Source organism: Leptodactylus fuscus, chromosome 9, assembly GCF_031893055.1.
Source record: "Leptodactylus fuscus isolate aLepFus1 chromosome 9, aLepFus1.hap2, whole genome shotgun sequence".
Classification (NCBI taxonomy): domain Eukaryota; kingdom Metazoa; phylum Chordata; class Amphibia; order Anura; family Leptodactylidae; genus Leptodactylus; species Leptodactylus fuscus.
The window spans coordinates 36,346,959-36,369,644 of NC_134273.1; the positions used below are offsets into that span (position 1 = coordinate 36,346,959).

Here is a 22,686-nt window from a genome sequence, read left to right on the forward strand (position 1 = left end):
GGGAGAGGGCTCCACAGGTGGAGGACCTCTGCACCCGCGACAACGGGCCCACTCATAGCCTGAAAATAGGCAAGTTATAGGACCAGTAGTACCCCGCAGGGCACAACCTTTCAAGCCGCTACCTACCATCAGGGAGCGGTGTGTCGCAATCGAAGCAGGAAAGATGTTTCCTCTTGGAAGAGGTTTTCCTCCTACCATCCCCAGGAGGGGTAGTAGAGGATGACATATCCTACAGAGAGAGATAATAGACCATGCAACACTGTCACCATGACATCATACCAGCTTTTAAAAAAAGGGTAAATCTTACCAGGTCCAGTAGACCGGACAGCGAGGTGACTTGGCGCCCAACGTGCGACTCGAACCCACGACCTTGAGATTAAGAGTCTCATGCTCTACCGACTGAGCTAGCCGGGCTGGCGCTGTGAACAGGATCTGAACCTGTGCGGGGAGACCCCATTGGATTTCGAGTCCAAAACCTTAACCACTCGGCCATCACAGCCGGTTCCCAATAAAGTTTGCAAACTGGAAAAGAGTTCAAGATCAATGAACACCACAATCGCACACCTTCAGCAGATACTGCAGGAAGGTCTCTGACACCAGGCCAGCCAGCCTCTTAATTCTGGCCGGCTGGAAGTGGGCGGAGCCACAATCAAAGCAGGTGAGGCAACCTGCCCAGACAACTAACCCTGTAATCAGGGGTCTGCAAAGATATACATTCCCCCCCACCAAGAGGCCCTTAACACGGGCACTTACCCCCACATCTCCCCGTCTTTTCCGGCCTTTAATAAGGCCTGAATCTTCCCTGAGTGAGCGGCCGCCAGCGCCAGGCCGTTGCCATGGCGCTATGATACTTCCGGCGAAACCGGAAGTGCGTGCTTACAGCGGCCGGCGGGGAAAGGATACACAACAGTGTGGTTCCACCCGCCGGCAGTCCGTGCGGCCACCAGAGGCGGCATGCGGAGTCCCCGGACTCTCACCAAAATGTCAGGTAAGTCACAAGGAGCAGGGGAAGCGGAGGAGAGGGGGGGCAGGGGGGATAGAGGGGGGTAGCCACACATGGCTAACAAGCACCTTCTCCCCGCAGGGCACAGAAGGTGACAAGAAGAAAACAACCGCTCAGGAGGTGAGTGATCCTGCTGAGCTTCTCAAAGAGGACACAAGTCCTCCCACCTGTCCTCTGTCCACACAGGACAGAAAAAAACACGCAGAGGGGAGGTTCTTGTGCCCTCTTATAGGGCCTGCCACGCATTTGATTGGCTAATTAAATATCCTCCTGTCCTACCAGCACACAGGGGCAGAAATACCCCACATTGTGCCGCTGTTGAGGACGACAGGGAAACGTTATTGTTTTTATAATAAAAAGGTGTAAAATTTGTTGTTATATTTTCTGTATCAATTCCAATGATCCAATCAATGCTTGGTTCTGTTGGCAGACCCCCTTTAGGACGGGGACCCACGTGGCGTAAACACCACAGTTTAGCCATGGCAGAAACACTGCAGCAAAAAAATGCAGTGTTTTACAGTCGCAGCAAAGTGGGTGGAATTCTAGCAAAAAAATACATGCAGCGAACTTGGTTATGGAAATCGCAGCATGTCAGTTATACCTATGGAACCACCAGTGGAAACATCTGAAAACTTTCAGTGAAAAGTGCTGCAGGAAAAATCGTCATGTGTTGCTGCTGCGGTTTTTCTTGCAGCACTTTTTTGGTGCAGCCTGCTTTGGAGCTTTAGTCTTAAAGGGGTTGTCCAGGATAAAGTGAATCCCTACACTAATCTAAACAACCTCTCCCCTCCTACTTTTTAAAAGGAACGGAACTACTACTCCCACCCATCCATTCCATTATACTTACCTTCCAGGCCTCTTCCTGCAGGACGGCCCATCCTTCTTTTCTGACTGCCAGCGCGCGCTATTGTACCAGCGCTGCTCTGAACTCTGCTGACGATAATCCAGCTCTACTGCGCAACTCACATGCATGCGCAGCAGAGGTGGATCGTCACTGCAGAGCACAGAGCAGCGCTGGTACAAGAGCGCGCGCCAGCAGTCAGTAAAGAAGGATGGGTTGTCTCGCAGGAAGAGTATTGTTAATACCTAACAATACTGTGCAAGCGGCCATTTTCCCATGGCCTGTATGCCTGCGCAGTCTGCTCTGCTCAAGGCCCGACACCTAGAAGTTACGAGCCTGTGCCGAAAGAAGACATTGAAGATGATGCTGCGGACGAAGAAGGAGGCGGCGCTGGAGACAATTCTCTGGTAGCGGTGGGGACGCCCTCATAGCTGTTTGAGTGCTGGGGCCCGCCCCCATCACAGCGAGAGAACTCATTTGCATACCGGTAAAAAACGGTATTTCTAAGGAATGGTGCAGCAGAGACCACGTCTAAAGGTAAGAGACGAATAGCCTTTCTAAAGGCTGTTCCGACATCTTATCCACAAACAAAAAGGTTTTAATGGTAGAATCCCTTTAAATTACCATCTTTTATTTCGTCTTCTCAGGATTATTGAAAGAAAGAGAGGAAGAATTTTGTTCTATTTTCTGCACATACAATGTAAATGACACTTACTGTCATAAACTTACCCTGTAATGTAGCACAAGAGTAGAGCATTTTACTACGATATCTTCAGCAATTACCTATAGCTTTAAACTTTCCAAACTGGGAACATGGCAGCTCCAATTTCCATATTTTTTCATATTTAAATTTAAGGCAATTTAAGGCAAATTATAGCAAGTCATTTTTATCCTCGAGGAATAGAAGAATCTAAATCTTCCAAAGAAAGAGTTTAAAGGGTTAAGCTATAGACATAGTGCTATTTAATTACACATAGAGATAGATCAGTCGCAAATGCAATTATCCTACAAAGATTATGTAAAATATTAAGGTGAATGGGTTATTAAAATAATGCCGAGCCTAAGGGAAATAGAAGAATATTAGCACCAAGACTTAATGTATATTTAGATTGGTCTTTTTTTTCTTTTTTTCACACTTCTGTGCTTCCTATCTGGATATATTAGATGTCCTTTTAAAAAGAAATTGTCAAACTTTACCAATTCTACTTAGTTTATTTGGAGGAAATTGGGTTACTTACAACCATTATGACAATATGGTTCCTAAAAGACACTCTCGTAAGTTTCTTAAAGGGACCCTGTATCCAGAATCTAGCATTCCAACCAAGCCAACAAACTTGTAGAGAGTTTTGTCAGTATGCAAATGAGCTGTTCATAGCAATAACAAAAATGCCTCTTATCTCTTTGTAGTAATGGCAATGCCCTCAATACATTTGTATTTTATGGAAATTGCTACAATGTAGTGTAATGTAACGTTATGTACACTGTATCTTTAAGGAGGAAGCTGCAGAGTTTGGCTGGTTAAGGTGATATGACACGGGGCACTTTTTGGTGACTCCATACCTAGTCTGGACTTGGACCTCCTGCATAGAAACTTAAGTATAAAAGTGTGCTATGTGGCAGTGGACTCTTCTTCTAATGAAGAGAAGAATAGTGTTAGGATAAGAGACTCCGAGGATAAGAGACTCTCAATTATGTATTTGGCCTTGGTGAGTTATTACCTTGCCAGACATGTCATAAACAGGATGCTGTGGGTGCCTGATAACAAAACCTGTTTAAGTGCAGGGATGTGGTTTGTCTACTCTGCAATCACAGGCTTTTGTTTAGTTATGCCCAGCACCATTAGCATACCTGTGCTAACCCCATTATCCTAGCATGGGGGCATCCTGGAGTTGTATGATGAAAGAACTCTGAACACACATCACCCTGGCCAGATGTCTCTGGGTCAGACTTCAAAGGAGATATAGTTTTCTGATAATATTTGCCTAGGAGTACATGCCACAGTTGCACTGGTAAATTCCTTGGGTGTGCCAGGTGGACCTGAATGCTCCAAGTCCAAAATTGCCAGTGTTGAGAGTAGGTAAAAGGTCAAGACACTGAACTCACCACCCAAAGGGGATTGGCGTGTCATCCTTGCTGTCCACACAATGGGGACCTCACTACAAATCCCATCATATCACTGGCCTTACCCTAGGATTATCTGATGAAGCATTATGACTGTTCTTGGTTATTTGGTTTCAAGGATGGAAGGTTGAACTTCTAATGACATCACTCTGTGAGTAGACTGGGGAGAGATATATTGTTTACCCCTGAGGAGATAGGGAGAGTTCTACTTCTGGAAGCAATGTAAGGAGACTGAAACTCCTCAATGACTAAAGCCTGTGCCCTGAGGCCTGGAAACGAGGCCCCAGAGAACCAACTACAGATTCTTGTTGGTATTATTCCTTTTCTAGCTTTTACTTCCATTTTATTTTTATGTATTATAATGTACTTTATCTCTATCTGCTTTTCAAACACTGATATATATTACTGTGTATGTTAAGTGGCTAGTACCGACCCTTTCGGGGTTAATAAATATATAAAATTTACAAAGATAATTTCATATTATCCTATAAGACCCGGACACACTCGCGGGGCGCGAGTGGAAAGTAAGGAAGAAGGGTGTTCGCCAGGTGTGCCAAGTGGCTTGGTAAGACAAGATCCTTCACATGTACCCCTTGTAAACTGGTACCCCACCACAAGGAAGAGGGAAGAGAAGCGTAGAGATAGGCACACTAAGAGGTGATGTAGGAACAAGATACTGGATGGGTTAACCCTAGAGACCCCAGGAGGGTGAAGGAATCTGGATCAAAGAATCTGAACTCTCAGACAGTTAGAGATGGTTGGTGGGTTTGCCTTGTGTGACTCTGAAGAGTATGCGGATCCCACTTATCATTACACAACTACTGTGACTTTTTGGTGTGAGCCCAAGTCCCTTAGGTACTGAGAATGCTGAGACAAGTGACAAAGACAGATGGTGTCTGACTAGTGAGTTATACGTAGATAAGAAAGTGAATTGACCAGCCAACTTGCTGCCTAATGACACCATTGACTGAAGGGACAATTGCCCACAGTGCCAGTTGTGTATGGATACAAAGAGAGCTATACATAGACTGAAAGTGTGTACAAACTGTGGTCTGGTGTTCCACTTTTATGGAAAGTGGGCAGAGTGGGATGGAGATCAATTCCAGCTTACTGAATATTAAGACAGAAGTACAGGATATAAGATATGATGCACTGGTCGTAATAGATTTCCCCCTCTGTGTTTTCATGACATTTTTCCTTGTATTTTCACTCATTCATTATTATTATTTTTTTTTGGGTCAAAAATGCCATCGGCACATGTTCTATCAACTCTTCGAAGATGTAACAATTTTTTTCTATCTCTGCATTTCAAAAGCCTTAAATTTTTTAAATTTCTCATCAAAATTTAAGGGCTTGTTTTTTCTGGAGAAATTTTTATTTTTAGATGACATCATTTTAGGGCAAATATAATGTTTTGTTGAACCTTTATTTGTGTTTTTGGGAGAACTACATAAGAAAAAAAAAGTTGTTATGATTACGGAGATATCAAATTTAAAGGTTTTTTTTTAATTATTTTTTATTAAAAGTAAAACTTTAAAAAAAAAAAAAAATGGGGGACCATATTCTCAGACCATAATGTTTTGTTTAATTGAATGACTTGTGTGAGGATTTTCTTTGTGCAACTCGAGCTGTAGAATATATTGTTAAATCTGACTTTATTTTGGTAACAATGAGCAAAAAACAGCAAATCTGACACTGTTAATTTTTTTATGGCATTTGCCATGTGGTACAAATGAAATTATGATTTAAACAGGTGCTATCATTTCAATAAACTTTATCAACAGTACAGATGATGGAGTGTTTCTAGAAGCTCCAAAATTCTGACTCTTATCTGATTGAAAGTGTTGAGCTTCACAATGAGACAAATATGTGATGCAAAACATGTAGACAAATATGTGGCACAAAACATAGATTAAATACTCAACTCACATGCTGTAAGGAACAAATATTTGGTGTACGCATCAAAAACCCTTCAATTTTTGGCCCAAAATAAGTAGACACAAATCATCTCTCGCTTATAGAGTACAATGGGAATTTATGGCACAAAAAAGGAAATTGTAAATTCCTAAGTGTACATCAATTTGGGTCTAATATGCACAAAAAATATTATTTGCATCATATTCATTCTTTTCTGTTCTATAAATGTTTCATAAAGTTTGATACTGGGGCTGATATAGTGAGACTCCAGTACTTTGCCTTTCACCTTCTCACAATACATATATATTGTAAGCCGATGGCTGGTCAGGTAATGGAGGGGGTGTACATCTCGCCCAGACTACTCAGGTGGGTGAGATGAGAAACTCCAGAAAGAATATTTCTCAGCAGATAACTATTGCCTGCTGAGGGTTATTTCAGAGTTCCAGCTACTGGGTTGGATTTTTAGCAATGGCAGGTAGGTTGGTAGTGGGACCTGTCATTCCAATCCCCTCCAATCCACACTTTGGGAATGTTCCAGCAGCGACTCAGCTGCAGAGAGTCTGCCCATCAAGGGAGGCTTAAGAAGTCAGCTCCAGCAGCAGACTGTGGGCAGAGCTTGGCTGGAGAGTCAACTAAGAGGTCATATTTTTGGAGCTGTGTCCTGAATGATTCTACTGGCTTTTGGATTTCTGTTATTCTAGGTGAGGTAACCTATTCTATGTATAGTTAGAGCCTAGCCGGGCAGGTATTTATTTTTGTATTGTTTCCTTTTGTTGCTGCACTACCTTTTTGAGTGAACATAAACTCTACCTTTGTTTTGGACTAAAGAAACTGGACTTGTGTGTCTATGCCACCCCACCTAGCAATCGCTGACCCTGACAATAAATAAATATATATATATATATATATATATATATATATATATATATATATAGTCTGATTAGGCTCAAATGAATTGGCCTAGTCGGGAGGTGTCACCAGGCGGTGTCCGTGGCTGAATGAGCCACGGAATCTGCCTGAAGAAAGGGCATGTTGCCTCTTATTGTCACGGATTCCGCGTCAAAATCCGGCCCAAAAAACCCCGTCTGAACTCAGCCTCAGGAGAATCTTTCACGACTCCATCAACGCCAAATCTTTTCATCCTGCAATAGGTGCTGGTCCACTAATTCTGATTGGTGCTGTTAGTTTCAGCACAAAACATGCCACAAAGGATCTTAAATGTCAAGTGCTTCACCCAAGGCTGGAGCAGACAGGCAGGGACCGCCCATTTGACAGTAGACAGTAGAGAGCATAATTAGCATATTGGGTACTGAAAATAGTAAAAATCATTCCTTGGTAATGGTAGGGGAAAAATCCCAACAGTGCCAGAATCAGTGGAGCAGCATCTACAGAAGGATGAAATAAATGGATGGAGTCTCGGGAGGTTGGCGGGAGGTTCTTTATTAACTGTCTTTGCATTTTTTTTATTTTTTTTTTTGAGGGGAGGGGGCTTTTGATTTCTTTTTTTGTTCTCTGGAGAACACGATCTTTACGTGAGTATTATTAGGTAAAAGTACAAGTGAGATGTTAAAAAAAATGATCTCCGCATATGAATGCTGCTCGTAATAGTTGTTCCAAGAGCTAACAGAGATTTATATACCTCATTTTATTTTGGCAGATGACAATGGTCTCTGGGCCTGGCAGACAGATAAGATATTCTGTTGGCAGTCAAATGACAGGATCCTGAAGAATAATGTGATTTTTTTTGCTGCAAGATATTGTGTTTCCAAGAGATATAAATTTGCAACTTGCAGCTAACAAAAGTACATAATTACATTGCTCAAAGTAAGTCATGAACGTAGCTCAGTCATTGTCTGGTAGGAACCTATTAAAGAGAAATACAACTTTGTTAAGAATTTAAAGGGCTTGTCCAGGATAACTCTATTTTTTTTTAATAAGAGGCCAGGGAAGGTAAAAAATAAAAAATAATACTCAACTGTTATTGTGCTTCAACTGCGCCTCAAACCGTGTTCTAGTCCTGCTTCTCTGGTGTCTTGTTTTGATGAAAGTCCCTGCCGCACGTGAACGCTTAGGCCAATTGGTGGCCAAGTAAAGCAGCTCAGACGCGGCATTGTAATATCTGTGTTTGTCACTGTTACAGCTGCAAGTGTGGAACAAGACTGAGGGCACCATTCGATTCAGATTTAGGTTCGATTCAGACAACCGAGGTGCAAAATGACCATGAAAAATGGCAATCTCTGGTGGCCATCTTGCACCCAAGGGGCACCTGTTTTCTCAGATCCCCCATACATTTGAAGGATCTGTGAAAACAGAGATGAATTGGGCATGACCAATATTTTGACAATGGACCATCAAGATCGTCATGTGACTAACCCCCAATCACTGTTAAAAAAATGGACGTCTCACGAACATTAATCACTATCATCAATCACTGAATGTAACCTAATGAGGACCACCAAAGTGGCAGAACTGGATTCTGGGATATAAAAAGTTGAATATTGGTTATTTCTTTAAGTTTTAGTATAGATGATTTTTTTTTTTTTTTTTTTACATTCCCAGACTACCCCTTTAAAATGGATGTCTCAAGAAAAAAAAACTTTTGTGATGAGGACTCTTCCACCGACCAGCTCATGACTGTAAGCCTGACTCCTTATACCCCTGGTAATACTGATACATGTCAAATCCTAGAGAACTCGTGCCTAAACCAAATTGTACATTGCAATTCTGACATTTACTATAGCAGCGACGCATCAGCTATAGTGAATGTCAGATATAATAATACATTGAATCAAATTGCATGTTTCAGATGTATACACAAAAGAAATTCCATCATGAGATGAGAAGGTCACTGTCTGATAGCCCAAGTACATGGAATCAGATTGTACAATACGAATGTATACACCTACTAATATCATGAATCTGTTATCATGAAAGATTGCAGATAGACTTTCTGTATGGTCATTATTTTTAGATAAAAAGGTCTTTGCCTGGTGATCAAAATCAGAACTATAGTATGAAAAATAATAAAATGTACATGACCACGTTGTCCAGGTATTGGCTGCTAGAGGCAATGATATCACAGGCCAAGAGAAGTGTTTTTACACTGGCACTTGAAGTATACTTTTTTTAAACTACACTGGTCATTAAAAAAACAATAAAAAATGCACTTTAGGCCGAGAACCTACACGGCCCTTCCATCTCCAGTCAAAATTGCAAGTCACCATGTTCCTGCATACTTTGTGTCTCCTGAGTCTTATTCCTGCGTGACCATCATGGGCACTCCAACTCCTATTAGGCTCTGAAAGGTTGACAACATCTAGTATGTGCCCTGGGAAAACACTAGCACAACCATTAGGATACCTTGCATGAAGAATTCAGAGAGAGCTGAAGGAATTGATCAAGTTCATAGCCACCATATCAAGTTCAAGTTCTGGTTTCCTCCAATGGGTTGCTACAATCTGAGCAGAACATCATCGCTTGTGGCAAAATTACTGAGCAGAGAAGAAAATGCCATGCGACTACATCCATAAGTAGGGCTTCAAATCAAAAGTAATGTAAAAAGGAAGCTATTTACAAAGTGGATGTTTGTTAAGGTTGAGTCGTGGAGGAGAGTAGACAAAGTCATTGGAGAAATCCTTTTGAGGCCAGGGAAGCACGTTGTGAAATGGCAAGAAATGCCGCGTTTTACAGTACCTGCAAAGTGGCTGGGATTCTGGGTGATCCTATCCACACATTGCACAAAAAATGTGATGTGTTTCAAAAACGCTTGCAAAAGTCGCAGCATGTCAATTATACTTCTGGAAACACTGGTGGTTTCCCTACAGGTATAATAGAAGAAGAAAGAGGAAAACTCTGCGGACTTTGTGTGAAGAGCACTGCGTTTCTCCTGCGTTTTGGCTGCGGCTTTAACCTAACTCCGTCAATGTCCGCAGTGTCAAGATATAAGTCTAAAATCGTTAAAAAAATGAAAAGAATTTTCTTGCAAACCTCTAGGTAGAGAGGCAGTTTGGGCATCTGCCTCACAATCTCAGTTCAATTCCTTCATCTCACTGAAACTCAATTACCCAGTGGCTGACAGCTGGAAACATGGCTGTGCCAGGTAAGAGATTTGGTTCATGACAGTGATTTTATCCCACAGGAATCAGAGAATAACCAGTGCAGACTGGGAGCATTCACACTCATCTAGCACCAATAAAGAGACACTCTTCATAGGACTAGGCACCTGCGGGAGACTAAGGGACTGTCCAGGGACTGGGCAATGCAGCTGCTATATTGTAGAAAATAGGATAGTTTGTTATCTCCCCAGACATACAATTACTGGGATGTGTCATTCTGTGGGCAGAAGGCGATTGTTCTAAGCAGCTGGCGGTAATCATCCGTCTTCACAGAACCTTCTACAATGCAGCTCACAATCACAGCAGCCAATTGTTATTCACTTTGTTAGGAATTGCACGTGAATCAGCAGCAACAGCCCCGCGCCAGGATCTCACTTGTTTCAGCTTTACTTCCTACGATGTGAACAAGACTGATGTCTATAAGTGCAGTGAATTACAATTCCAGATGTAGTATGCTCTTTGGTTCTGTCTAATGTGGAAGTATATAGAAATCTACAGATTATCGATAAGACAACTAACCAAATATTAGGCACAGTTTTTACTGTCCTCAAATACTGCTCTGCAATCCACAAGAAACATATCCACAATCACAAATGGGCAGAAAGAGTTGTATGATCCCCTACACTTGTCTGTGCCGCAAATGTGGCCAAAAATAGAACATGCTTTATAATCTGAGGTCCATTTCTACGGACACACAACCGTAAAAACTGTGCAGGTGTGTATGGAGTCATAGAAATGTGTAGTTACAAGGAGTCTGGGTCCACAATTGCAGATAAAAACTATGGTTGTCTGTCTATCTATCTATCTATCTATCTATCTATCTATCTATCTACAGTCCTATGAAAAAGTTTGGGCACCCCTGTTAATCTTAATCATTTTTAGTTCTAAATATTTTGGTGTTTATAACAGCCATTTCAGTTTGATATATCTAATAACTGATGGACACAGTAATATTTCAGGATTGAAATGAGGTTTATTGTACTAACAGAAAATGCGCAATATGCATTAAACCAAAATTTGACCGGTGCAAAAGTATGGGCACCTCAACAGAAAAGTGACATTAATATTTAGTACATCCTCCTTTTGCAAAGATAACAGCCTCTAGTCGCTTCCTGTAGCTTTTAATCAGTTCCTGGATCCTGGATAAAGGTATTTTGGACAAACAATTCAAGTTCAGTTAAGTTAGATGGTCGCCGAGCATGGACAGCCCGCTTCAAATCATCCCACAGATGTTCAATGATATTCAGGTCTGGGGACTGGGATGGCCATTCCAGAACTTTGTAATTGTTCCTCTGCATGAATGCCTGAGGATTTGGAGCGGTGTTTTGGATCATTGTCTTGCTGAAATATCCATCCCCGGCGTAACTTCAACTTCGTCACTGATTCTTGAACATTATTCTCAAGAATCTGCTGATACTGAGTGGAATCCATGCGACCCTCAACTTTAACAAGATTCCCGATGCCGGCATTGGCCACACAGCCCCAAAGCATGATGGAACCTCCACCAAATTTTACAGTGGGTAGCATGTGTTTTTCTTGGAATGCTGTTTCTTTTTGGACGCCATGCATAACGCCTTTTTTTATAACCAAACAACTCAATTTTTGTTTCCAAAATGAAGCTGCCTTGTCCAAATGTGCTTTTTCATACCTCAGGCAACTCTATTTGTGGCGTACGTGCAGAAACGGCTTCTTTCTCATCACTCTCCCATACAGCTTCTATTTGTGCAAAGTGCGCTGTATAGTTGACCGATGCACAGTGACACCATCTGCAGCAAGATGATGCTGCAGCTCTTTGGAGGTGGTCTGTGGATTGTCCTTGACTGTTCTCACCATTCTTCTTCTCTGCCTTTCTGATATTTTTCTTGGCCTGCCACTTCTGGGCTTAACAAGAACTGTCCCTGTGGTCTTCCATTTCCTTACTATGTTCCTCACAGTGGAAACTGACAGGTTAAATCTCTGAGACAACGTTTTGTATCCTTCCCCTGAACAACTATGTTGGACAATCTTTGTTTTCAGATCATTTGAGAGTTGTTTTGAGTAGCCCATGATGCCACTCTTCAGAGGAGATTCAAATAGGAGATCAACTTGCAATTGGCCACCTTAAATACCTTTTCTCATGATTGGATACACCTGGCTATGAAGTTCAAAGCTCACTGAGGTTACAAAACCAATTTTGTGCTTCAGTAAGTCAGTAAAAAGTAGTTAGGGGAATTCAAATCAATAAAATGATAAGGGTGCCCATACTTTTGCACCGGTCAAATTTTGGTTTAATGCATATTGCACATTTTCTGTTAGTACAATAAACCTCATTTCAATCCTGAAATATTACTGTGTCCATCAGTTATTAGATATATCAAACTGAAATGGCTGTTGCAAACACCAAAATATTTAGAACAAAAAATGATTAAGATTAATAGGGGTGCCCAAACTTTTTCATAGGACTGTATCTATCTATCTTTCTATCTATCTATCTATCTATCTATCTATCTATCTATCTATCTATCATCTATCTATCTATCTATCTATCTATCTATCTATCTATCATCTATCCTTCTATCTATCTCATATCTATCTATCTATCTATCTATCTATCTATCTATCTATCTATCTATCTATCATCTATTTATCTATCTATCTATCTATCTATCTATCTATTTATATCTATCTATCTATCTATCTATCTATCTATCTATCTATCTATCTATCTTTTAACTTATCCAGTAAAATTCCTGTGGGGACTGAAACGTTGTCTATGGAATGGACTCATTCTGCACCTTACTCTGGAGTATTGCCCTTTTTCTGGAATATTTGCACAGAAACAATAGCAAGCTTGTGATCCCGCAGCTAAAATTACCATCTTGCATTGTTCAAAAAGCAGCTTTTTCTTGACTCTTTTTTTTCTGTGTGTGGGTGAGATTAACCAATGTTCATACCAGCATCTAGATTCCATTCGTGGATGATATCCCCAAATTTGCTTAAAAATATGGGGAGAAAGTCCTGCAAACAAGACTTTTCTCTCCACATTTTTCGGACGGAAACCCAATGGACCCCATTATAGTCTATGGGGTCCTCAGGCTTCTGCGGGTAACCGCTTTTTAAGCGGATTGAGTTCCTTTTTTTGGGTCTCCAAGCAGACTTGAAGAATGGAAACCCAAGCGCAGGTGTGAACCTAGTATTACAATGTTTTCTACTGTCTGATATAATGCATGTCAGGTCCTGAGTCAACACTTTCCATGGCTTACGATTAATTACCATTGGAATAGGCACACAGATAAAGGGATATTTAATGAGGGACTCCATGACCACACACTCTACAAATTAGATTTTAGATAATAAGTAGAGATGAGCGAACAGTGTTCTATCGAACACATGTTCGATCGGATATCAGGGTGTTCGCCATGTTCGAATCGAATCGAACACCACGTGGTAAAGTGCGCCAAAATTCGATTCCCCTCCCACCTTCCCTGGCGCCTTTTTTGCACCAATAACAGCGCAGGGGAGGTGGGACAGGAACTACGACACTGGGGGCATTGAAAAAAATTGGAAAAAGTCATTGGCTGCCGAAATCAGGTGACCTCCATTTTAGACGAATAGTGGATTTCAAATCCGGGTCATATGAGAATGTGAACTTTGTGACTATGAGACAGGGATAGCTGTACAGGCAGGGATAGCTAGGGATAACCTTTATTTAGGGGGGAATGTTATTAAAAATAACTTTTTGGGGCTCTATCGGGTGTGTAATTGTGATTTTTGTGAGATAAACTTTTTCCCATAGGGATGCATTGGCCAGCGCTGATTGGCCGAATTCCGTACTCTGGCCAATCAGTGCTGGCCAATGCATTCTATTAGCTTGATGAAGCAGAGTGTGCACAAGGGTTCAAGCGCACCCTCGGCTCTGATGTAGCAGAGCCGAGGCTGCACAAGGGTTCAAGCGCACCCTCGGCTCTGATGTAGGAGAGCCGAGGGTGCACTTGAACCCTTGTGCACCCTCAGCTCTGCTACATCAGAGCCGAGGGTGCGCTTGAACCCTTGTGCACACTCTGCTTCATCAAGCTAATAGAATGCATTGGCCAGCGCTGATTGGCCAATGTATTCTATTAGCCTGATGAAGTAGAGCTGAATGTGTGTGCTAAGCACACACATTCAGCTCTACTTCATCGGGCTAATAGAATGCATTGGCCAGCGCTGATTGGCCAGAGTATGGAACTCGACCAATCAGCGCTGGCTCTGCTGGAGGAGGCGGAGTCTAAGATCGCTCCACACCAGTCTCCATTCAGGTCCGACCTTAGACTCCGCCTCCTCCGGCAGAGCCAGCGCTGATTGGCCGAAGGCTGGCCAATGCATTCCTATGCGAATGCAGAGACTTAGCAGTGCTGAGTCAGTTTTGCTCAACTACACATCTGATGCACACTCGGCACTGCTACATCAGATGTAGCAATCTGATGTAGCAGAGCCGAGGGTGCACTAGAACCCCTGTGCAAACTCAGTTCACGCTAATAGAATGCATTGGCCAGCGCTGATTGGCCAATGCATTCTATTAGCCCGATGAAGTAGAGCTGAATGTGTGTGCTAAGCACACACATTCAGCACTGCTTCATCACGCCAATACAATGCATTAGCCAGTGCTGATTGGCCAGAGTACGGAATTCGGCCAATCAGCGCTGGCTCTGCTGGAGGAGGCGGAGTCTAAGGTCGGACCTGAATGGAGACTGGTGTGGAGCGATCTTAGACTCCGCCTCCTCCAGCAGAGCCAGCGCTGATTGGTCGAGTTCCGTACTCTGGCCAATCAGCGCTGGCCAATGCATTCTATTAGCCCGATGAAGTAGAGCTGAATGTGTGTGCTTAGCACACACATTCAGCTCTACTTCATCAGGCTAATAGAATACATTGGCCAATCAGCGCTGGCCAATGCATTCTATTAGCTTGATGAAGCAGAGTGTGCACAAGGGTTCAAGCGCACCCTCGGCTCTGATGTAGCAGAGCCGAGGCTGCACAAGGGTTCAAGTGCACCCTCGGCTCTCCTACATCAGAGCCGAGGGTGCGCTTGAACCCTTGTGCAGCCTCGGCTCTGCTACATCAGAGCCGAGGGTGCGCTTGAACCCTTGTGCACACTCTGCTTCATCAAGCTAATAGAATGCATTGGCCAGCACTGATTGGCCAGAGTACGGAATTCGGCCAATCAGCGCTGGCCAATGCATTCTATTAGCCCGATGAAGTAGAGCTGAATGTGTGTGCTTAGCACACACATTCAGCTCTACTTCATCAGGCTAATAGAATACATTGGCCAATCAGCGCTGGCCAATGCATTCTATTAGCTTGATGAAGCAGAGTGTGCACAAGGGTTCAAGCGCACCCTCGGCTCTGATGTAGCAGAGCCGAGGCTGCACAAGGGTTCAAGTGCACCCTCGGCTCTCCTACATCAGAGCCGAGGGTGCGCTTGAACCCTTGTGCACACTCTGCTTCATCAAGCTAATAGAATGCATTGGCCAGCACTGATTGGCCAGAGTACGGAATTCGGCCAATCAGCGCTGGCCAATGCATTCTATTAGCCCGATGAAGTAGAGCTGAATGTGTGTGCTAAGCACACACATTCAGCACTGCTTCATCACGCCAATACAATGCATTAGCCAGTGCTGATTGGCCAGAGTACGGAATTCGGCCAATCAGCGCTGGCTCTGCTGGAGGAGGCGGAGTCTAAGATCGCTCCACACCAGTCTCCATTCAGGTCCGACCTTAGACTCCGCCTCCTCCAGCAGAGCCAGCGCTGATTGGCCGAATTCCGTACTCTGGCCAATCAGCACTGGCTAATGCATTGTATTGGCTTGATGAAGCAGTGCTGAATGTGTGTGCTTAGCACACACATTCAGCTCTACTTCATCGGGCTAATAGAATGCATTGGCCAGCGCTGATTGGCCGAATTCCGTACTCTGGCCAATCAGCACTGGCTAATGCATTGTATTGGCTTGATGAAGCAGTGCTGAATGTGTGTGCTTAGCACACACATTCAGCTCTACTTCATCGGGCTAATAGAATGCATTGGCCAATCAGCGCTGGCCAATGCATTCTATTAGCGTGAACTGAGTTTGCACAGGGGTTCTAGTGCACCCTCGGCTCTGCTACATCAGATTGCTACATCTGATGTAGCAGTGCCGAGTGTGCATCAGATGTGTAGTTGAGCAAAACTGACTCAGCACTGCTAAGTCTGCATTCGCATAGGAATGCATTGGCCAGCCTTCGGCCAATCAGCGCTGGCTCTGCCGGAGGAGGCGGAGTCTAAGGTCGGACCTGAATGGAGACTGGTGTGGAGCGATCTTAGACTCCGCCTCCTCCAGCAGAGCCAGCGCTGATTGGCCGAATTCCGTACTCTGGCCAATCAGCACTGGCTAATGCATTGTATTGGCTTGATGAAGCAGTGCTGAATGTGTGTGCTTAGCACACACATTCAGCTCTACTTCATCGGGCTAATAGAATGCATGGGCCAGCGCTGATTGGCCGAATTCCGTACTCTGGCCAATCAGCACTGGCTAATGCATTGTATTGGCTTGATGAAGCAGTGCTGAATGTGTGTGCTTAGCACACACATTCAGCTCTACTTCATCGGGCTAATAGAATGCATTGGCCAATCAGCGCTGGCCAATGCATTCTATTAGCGTGAACTGAGTTTGCACAGGGGTTCTAGTGCACCCTCGGCTCTGCTACATCAGATTGCTACATCTGATGTAGCAGTGCCGAGTGTGCATCAGATGTGTAGTTGAGCAAAACTGACTCAGCACTGCTAAGTCTGCATTCGCATAGGAATGCATTGGCCAGCCTTCGGCCAATCAGCGCTGGCTCTGCCGGAGGAGGCGGAGTCTAAGGTCGGACCTGAATGGAGACTGGTGTGGAGCTATCTTAGACTCCGCCTCCTCCAGCAGAGCCAGCGCTGATTGGTCGAGTTCCGTACTCTGGCCAATCAGCACTGGCCAATGCATTTCTATGGGGAAAAGTTAGCTTGCGAAAATCGCAAACTGACAGGGATTTCCATGAAATAAAGTGACTTTTATGCCCCCAGACATGCTTCCGCTGCTGTCCCAGTGTCATTCCAGGGTGTTGGTATCATTTCCTGGGGTGTCATAGTGGACTTGGTGACCCTCCAGACACGAATTTGGGTTTCCCCCTTAACGAGTTTATGTTCCCCATAGACTATAATGGGGTTCGAAACCCATTCGAACACTCGAACAGTGAGCGGCTGTTCGAATCGAATTTCGAACCTCGAACATTTTAGTGTTCGCTCATCTCTAATAATAAGGGGTTACATATTTTTCTTGCACATAGAAGAGCCACTGTCTGTCTATGACTGCCTATGTATGAGACATCTATGGGGTCATCTGAGTCTGTAATGGTGAAAGGACGGAGAATGACAGCAAAGATACAATTTTTATTTTGAGAAAACAGATATACTTTGTATATTAATGACTGTACTATCGAGAAATTCACTGAAATACCCATCAATATAACATCATTATCCTCTATGTAACAGTGCTCTGCCCACAATGAAGGTAGGAAATCATTAAGTGCTATTATTTTGTTATGTTCGGTGCATGATGTTTGTGCTTGTTTGGTGTGTCCTATTAATAATTGGTTTGTTTTAGATGTTTCAAGGTCCCTGCTGTGATTTTCTCCATTTAATAGATGAGATATTTTAGAAGTCACACCTAGATATGATTAGAGAGCTCAGTGAAGATTAAACAGAATCAATAGGAACAGTTATACAAAGCAAGGGCATGGAATTGCCCTATGTATTCATTGATTGCTTTCTGCCACCATACCAATGCATTAAAAGGAATCATTTGTAGAACGATCCAATAACCTCTAGGGGTCATGCAATAAAAAGATTTTAGATTTTGCTTGAAGTCACTATCTTCCCTTGGATTTTCTATCAAGAGGATTTGTGAAATTGTGTTTCTGCATGAGAAATCATGGAAGAAATAGGGTTTCATAGAAAAACGGGTGAAAGATCTTTGGGAAGCCTACAAAAATCCAGATAAGGAAAGACAGAATAGGTTCATGTCAGGGGCGTAACTACTGGGGTAGCAGCGGGAGCAGATGCAACAGGGCCTGGGACACTAGGGGGCCCGGTGGCAGCTGCTACCGCTGCAGATTTTTTTTTAAAAATAGGCTGTTACCTGCTGGTGTAACTCCAGTAGGTTATGGGCCTTATTTACAAGTGCTGCCTGAAGATGGATGTGGAGAGGAGAGGAGCTACCTCCTCCACAGTCCATCTTTTAACAGTAGTGAAGCCAGCAATTGCTGGCTTCACTACTGTACCCAAGCAGGGGTCGCCTGCTGTCCAGGCCTCTGCCTCCCGGCATGTGCATGGTGAAAGCGAGCAGGAGAAACTTCTATATCCTGCCCGCTGTCCCTAGCCCTGTGCCAGCATCTATACTAGTAGGTTACAGGACCTGTGACATGATGTCTTCAAAGGTCCTTTAACCTACTAAGATAGAATCAGTGTCTTTTGTGGGTGGAGCTATCTGGATTGCACAAGTCAGTGTACAATGAAGGGGAATGGGTTGTAGGCTATCTGTGAGGAAGAAGGGTACATGGGTGTGCAGACTGTGAACAAGAGGAGGGAATGGGGGTGCAGACTGTCAGCAAGAGGGGTACATGGGTGTGCAGGCTGTGTGAGAAAGTCTGCACCCCCATTCCTTCCTTTCTCACACACAGCCTGCACACCCATGTACCCTTCTTGCTCACAGTCTGCACCCCCCATTCCGCTCTATTTGAGCAAGAGGAGGGAATGGGTGGTGCAGGCTGTTTGTGAGCAAGAAGGGGTAATGGGGGTGCAGGCTGTGGGTGAGCAAGAGTATGATGGAAACCCAATGGACCCCATTATAGTCTATGGGGTCCTCAGGCTTCTGTGGGTAACCTCTTTTTCAGCGTGTAAAGCCGGCTTTACACGCGCTCCCATTGAAGTGAATGGGAAGTGTTTAGAAGCACTCGCGTGTATGGCTCGGAATGAGCCGAGTGCTTACGCCGTGTGAAGGGGCCCTTACCTCTGTATTTATCTCAAGATATCTAAAGTATGATGTATATGCCAATATGATGGCAGATATAGTAGCCCATGGGATTGCAGGCACATTGAGAGGTTCAATACAATGAATAGGATTTTGGTGTATCGGTTTTAGTTGATTCTCATGGTGATATAGTAATCATGTAAACAATATAAAGGGAAATACTGTACCTGTATACAACATAGCTATCCAGGTGAAAGACTTATACATGTTAGACTTATATATGTTCAAGCTGGGACTATTGGCCAAAGACATCAGGGAGCTAATCGGAGAACAATGAAGTAATTTACTCATCATTTAACCACTTATGTTGCAAAAGTACTAAAACATGAAAAAACCTTATTCATCATACTCATACCATCCCGTAGAATTTTTTTAAAAAAATACAAAAAAACAAGGTGGAATTACCCAGGCTTAAAGGGGCCCATAAGCCACTCTGTCACATAAGCCTTTAAGGCCTCATCTTTTAGCCTCATCTTTTAGCTGTGAGGTCACTAATTTTATTATACCCGTTACATTTTCTATGTCTTGTGACATTACTGAGTTTAATAACTTTTTCCTATGACCTCACAATGTTATCAATGTAGTATGACATCACTGTGCCCAGAAATGGACGAACCCACTCGTACTGAACCTGTTATGACCCAAATATTCCATTTGGTTTTTTTTTTCACAAAACCGAACAAATAGAGATTTGTCTCAGGCAAACTAAAATAGCCTCCACATTATACACTGGGGTCTCTTCAGATCTCAGAGTATAAAAGGTGGAGGCCTACGGTAGGCGAAAAAATAACAAAACATTCATACTCACCTTCCCTTACCTCTTTTGGGCCTAATTGCAGCAGAGAGATCACTGGATGCAACGAGAAGGCCCAAAAGAGGTAAGGGAGGGTGAGTATGAATGTTTTGTTATTTTTGTCACCTCCCCTGGGCCTCTGCCTACTGTACTCTGAGATCTAAGGAGACTCCACAGTATAGTAAGGTCACGTTCATTTTAGCATAACTTCGACTCTGTTTGTCTTTGGGATCTAGAAATAGGATACATAGGCTTCTGGGAGCCCTGACCAGCGCCACACCTCCCATGAGTCAACCTGAAGCGACCGCTTCAGGCGGCGCTATGCCAGGGCCCCGGGAAGGGCGGCATTTTTCCTCCTAAGCCAGTCCAGGACAAGCTGTCCTGGACTGGCTTAGCGTCACCGAGCGGTGGATTGGGGAGGCCGCTGGAGCAGCGCTGCTCCAGTGGCCTCCCCTCACGCTCAGGCAGAGAGCAGGTCCTCTCCGTGCCTGCTCTCTGCCTGCTAACGCCGCTCCGTCCCACTTCGCTCCGCCCCCTTCACTCTGCCCCCTCCTCCTGGAGGGGCGGCTTTCTGTCATCCGCCTCGGGCGGCGAGACAGGCAGGTTCACCCCTGGCCCTGAATGTGTTCTCTGCTATATTTTAAGCCATTTTAAGGCATACTTTGCTCCAAACTTGAGGTGACCTGAGCCACCTGACCCCAATATGAATCCTGAGAGGTTCGCCCATCTCTAACTCATTACTTGTGTGCCGTTTCTTTACTTTGGTCACTATGTAAGAACAGTATTAGACCCTTTTCGTTTCAATTGCTATTTTCATAGCAGATGAGAGATTTAGAAATGATAGAGCACTCCCTTTATGGCTCTACCTAATGTTCATGTCAATCCAGGAGTAATGGTGAGCCATTGTGGGTGCAATGTAGATAAGACATAGAGGTGAATGCTGTCATTTTCACGTCCAGGTTATTGAGGACGACTATGTAGCTATATAAATTGTGCATAGGGTATGTCCTCCATTGATAATGACTTATAAATAACCTATACTTATATGTGAATGTACTTTTTTCTGTATACACTTTTGAATGTCTACGCAAATTGCAACATGATAATGTATAGTACGGAGAACCGTCTTTGTGATCTTCATCCTGCAATTACCTATGAATGGCCGAGCTTGCATTGTAGTATTTAATCTCTGCCACAATTGTCCCACATAATTCTTTATATCACCGTTCACATTAGCCTCTGCTACTAGTTGGCTAAATGGATTTCATTACAGAGAATAAAGGGCATAAATAGACTGTTATAAGCTTTTCAGGTAACATTGCTTTTTCTACCAACAAAAACTAATGATTTAGGGAAGCAAGTAAATATATAACAAGAAAATCTCTATATTTTTTATTTTACAAGACAAATTTCAATGTTGATCTAGTCATAAATTAGCTTAGCCCCACATAGACTTAAATGTCACAATTTTGCCATGGCAGAAACGCAACGGAGAAAGCCAAGGGGTTTTAAAATCCCTGCAAAGTGGATGGGATTCTGGCTAATTCCATCCACACGTTGCAGAAATATATCTGCAGTAGACATGCTGCGATTTCAAAAACCGTTGCATTTTTGTAAATCGCAACATGTCAATTATAACTATGGAAAAGCTGGCGTTTTCCATATAGGTGTAATTGAAGCAGAACATCTGCAGCGGAAAGTGTTGCGGGAAAAATCATGATGCGTTTCCATTGTGGATTTCCCACAGCGCCTTTTGCCTGTGGCTTGCTACAAGAGGATTTTTTATAACTTCCATCAACTCTAGATCTTCGCATTCACTAGTTTCTGCTCCACTGATTCTGGAAGAGTTGGAATTTCAATCTCTTTCAATGTGAGGACAGAGGTCCCATGCAGGGCCGCTTTAACCATATGGCCAACGGTGCATGTGCACCGGGCCCTATGGTAGTGGAGCCCCGTTGGGACAGTCCGCATATGCTGTCCTGCCGGGCTGCCCCAGTTGCATAGATTGATGAAGCAGGGATCCCTCTGCTCCCTGCCTCACCATTCATCCTCTACACTGGGAGCTGTAGGTGCGATGTGATGATGTCACTTACACAGCACATACAGCTCCTTAAAGTCTTGAGACTGAGACAGCAGGGGAGCAAGGAGAGGTGAGTGGCAGTGTTTTTTTTAAATTATTTCTGTGTGGTAGTAGAGGGACATTAAACTGTAGGGACAACTGCAGAGGGACTTTAACCCTTGCCTGGGTGGCACTTTAGTTGCAGATGACATATATAATAATACCAGTTTCTCTGGATCTGTTAGGGCTATAAAGATGATCTTGGATTCATTTTAAAGATAAGAATCTCATCTATAAAATACCAAGATCATCATTATATTCCTTACAGATCCAGAGCTATTTGCTGATAAAAACAATGTTCAGCATTGAGATCCCAATGTAGATCTCGACTCCCGATAGCATTTTTAACAGTAAATTGCTCAGAATCTGTAAGGGATCCTGAGATATGGGGCTCTAAATTGTCCTCCCACTCCTGCCTCAGTCAGCAACTTAGAGCTGCTGAAGGAGCTGCAGACTGCAGAGACAATGAGAAATCATCCTTGTCTCTACATAGCCTGTATATGACCCCAAGAGGGGGTATTGAGGACTTCTGTCCATGTTATCCCCTCTCCTATCAATCAGAGAGTATACTATACCTTTGTTCTCTGTTTGTCACATCAGAGAATACCCTTAATCACAGGGATATTCTTAGGTAATATCCTTCTGAACATAACATAACCAGAAAGTTTATTGGCTCCTTGACACAGACGTTTACTATCATCTAGATCACAACACCAAAAGG

The 22,686-nt window shown here is 43.5% G+C and overlaps 1 non-coding gene across 1 annotated transcript; it reads right to left on the reverse strand.

Annotated features, from left to right (window-relative positions):
- Window positions 1–417: 417 nt before the first annotated feature.
- Window positions 418–499, reverse strand: TRNAS-CGA (transfer RNA serine (anticodon CGA)). Its single transcript has one exon. It is a non-coding gene; the product is annotated as a tRNA-Ser (tRNA).
- Between the last annotated feature and the right edge of the window lie 22,187 nt (window positions 500–22,686).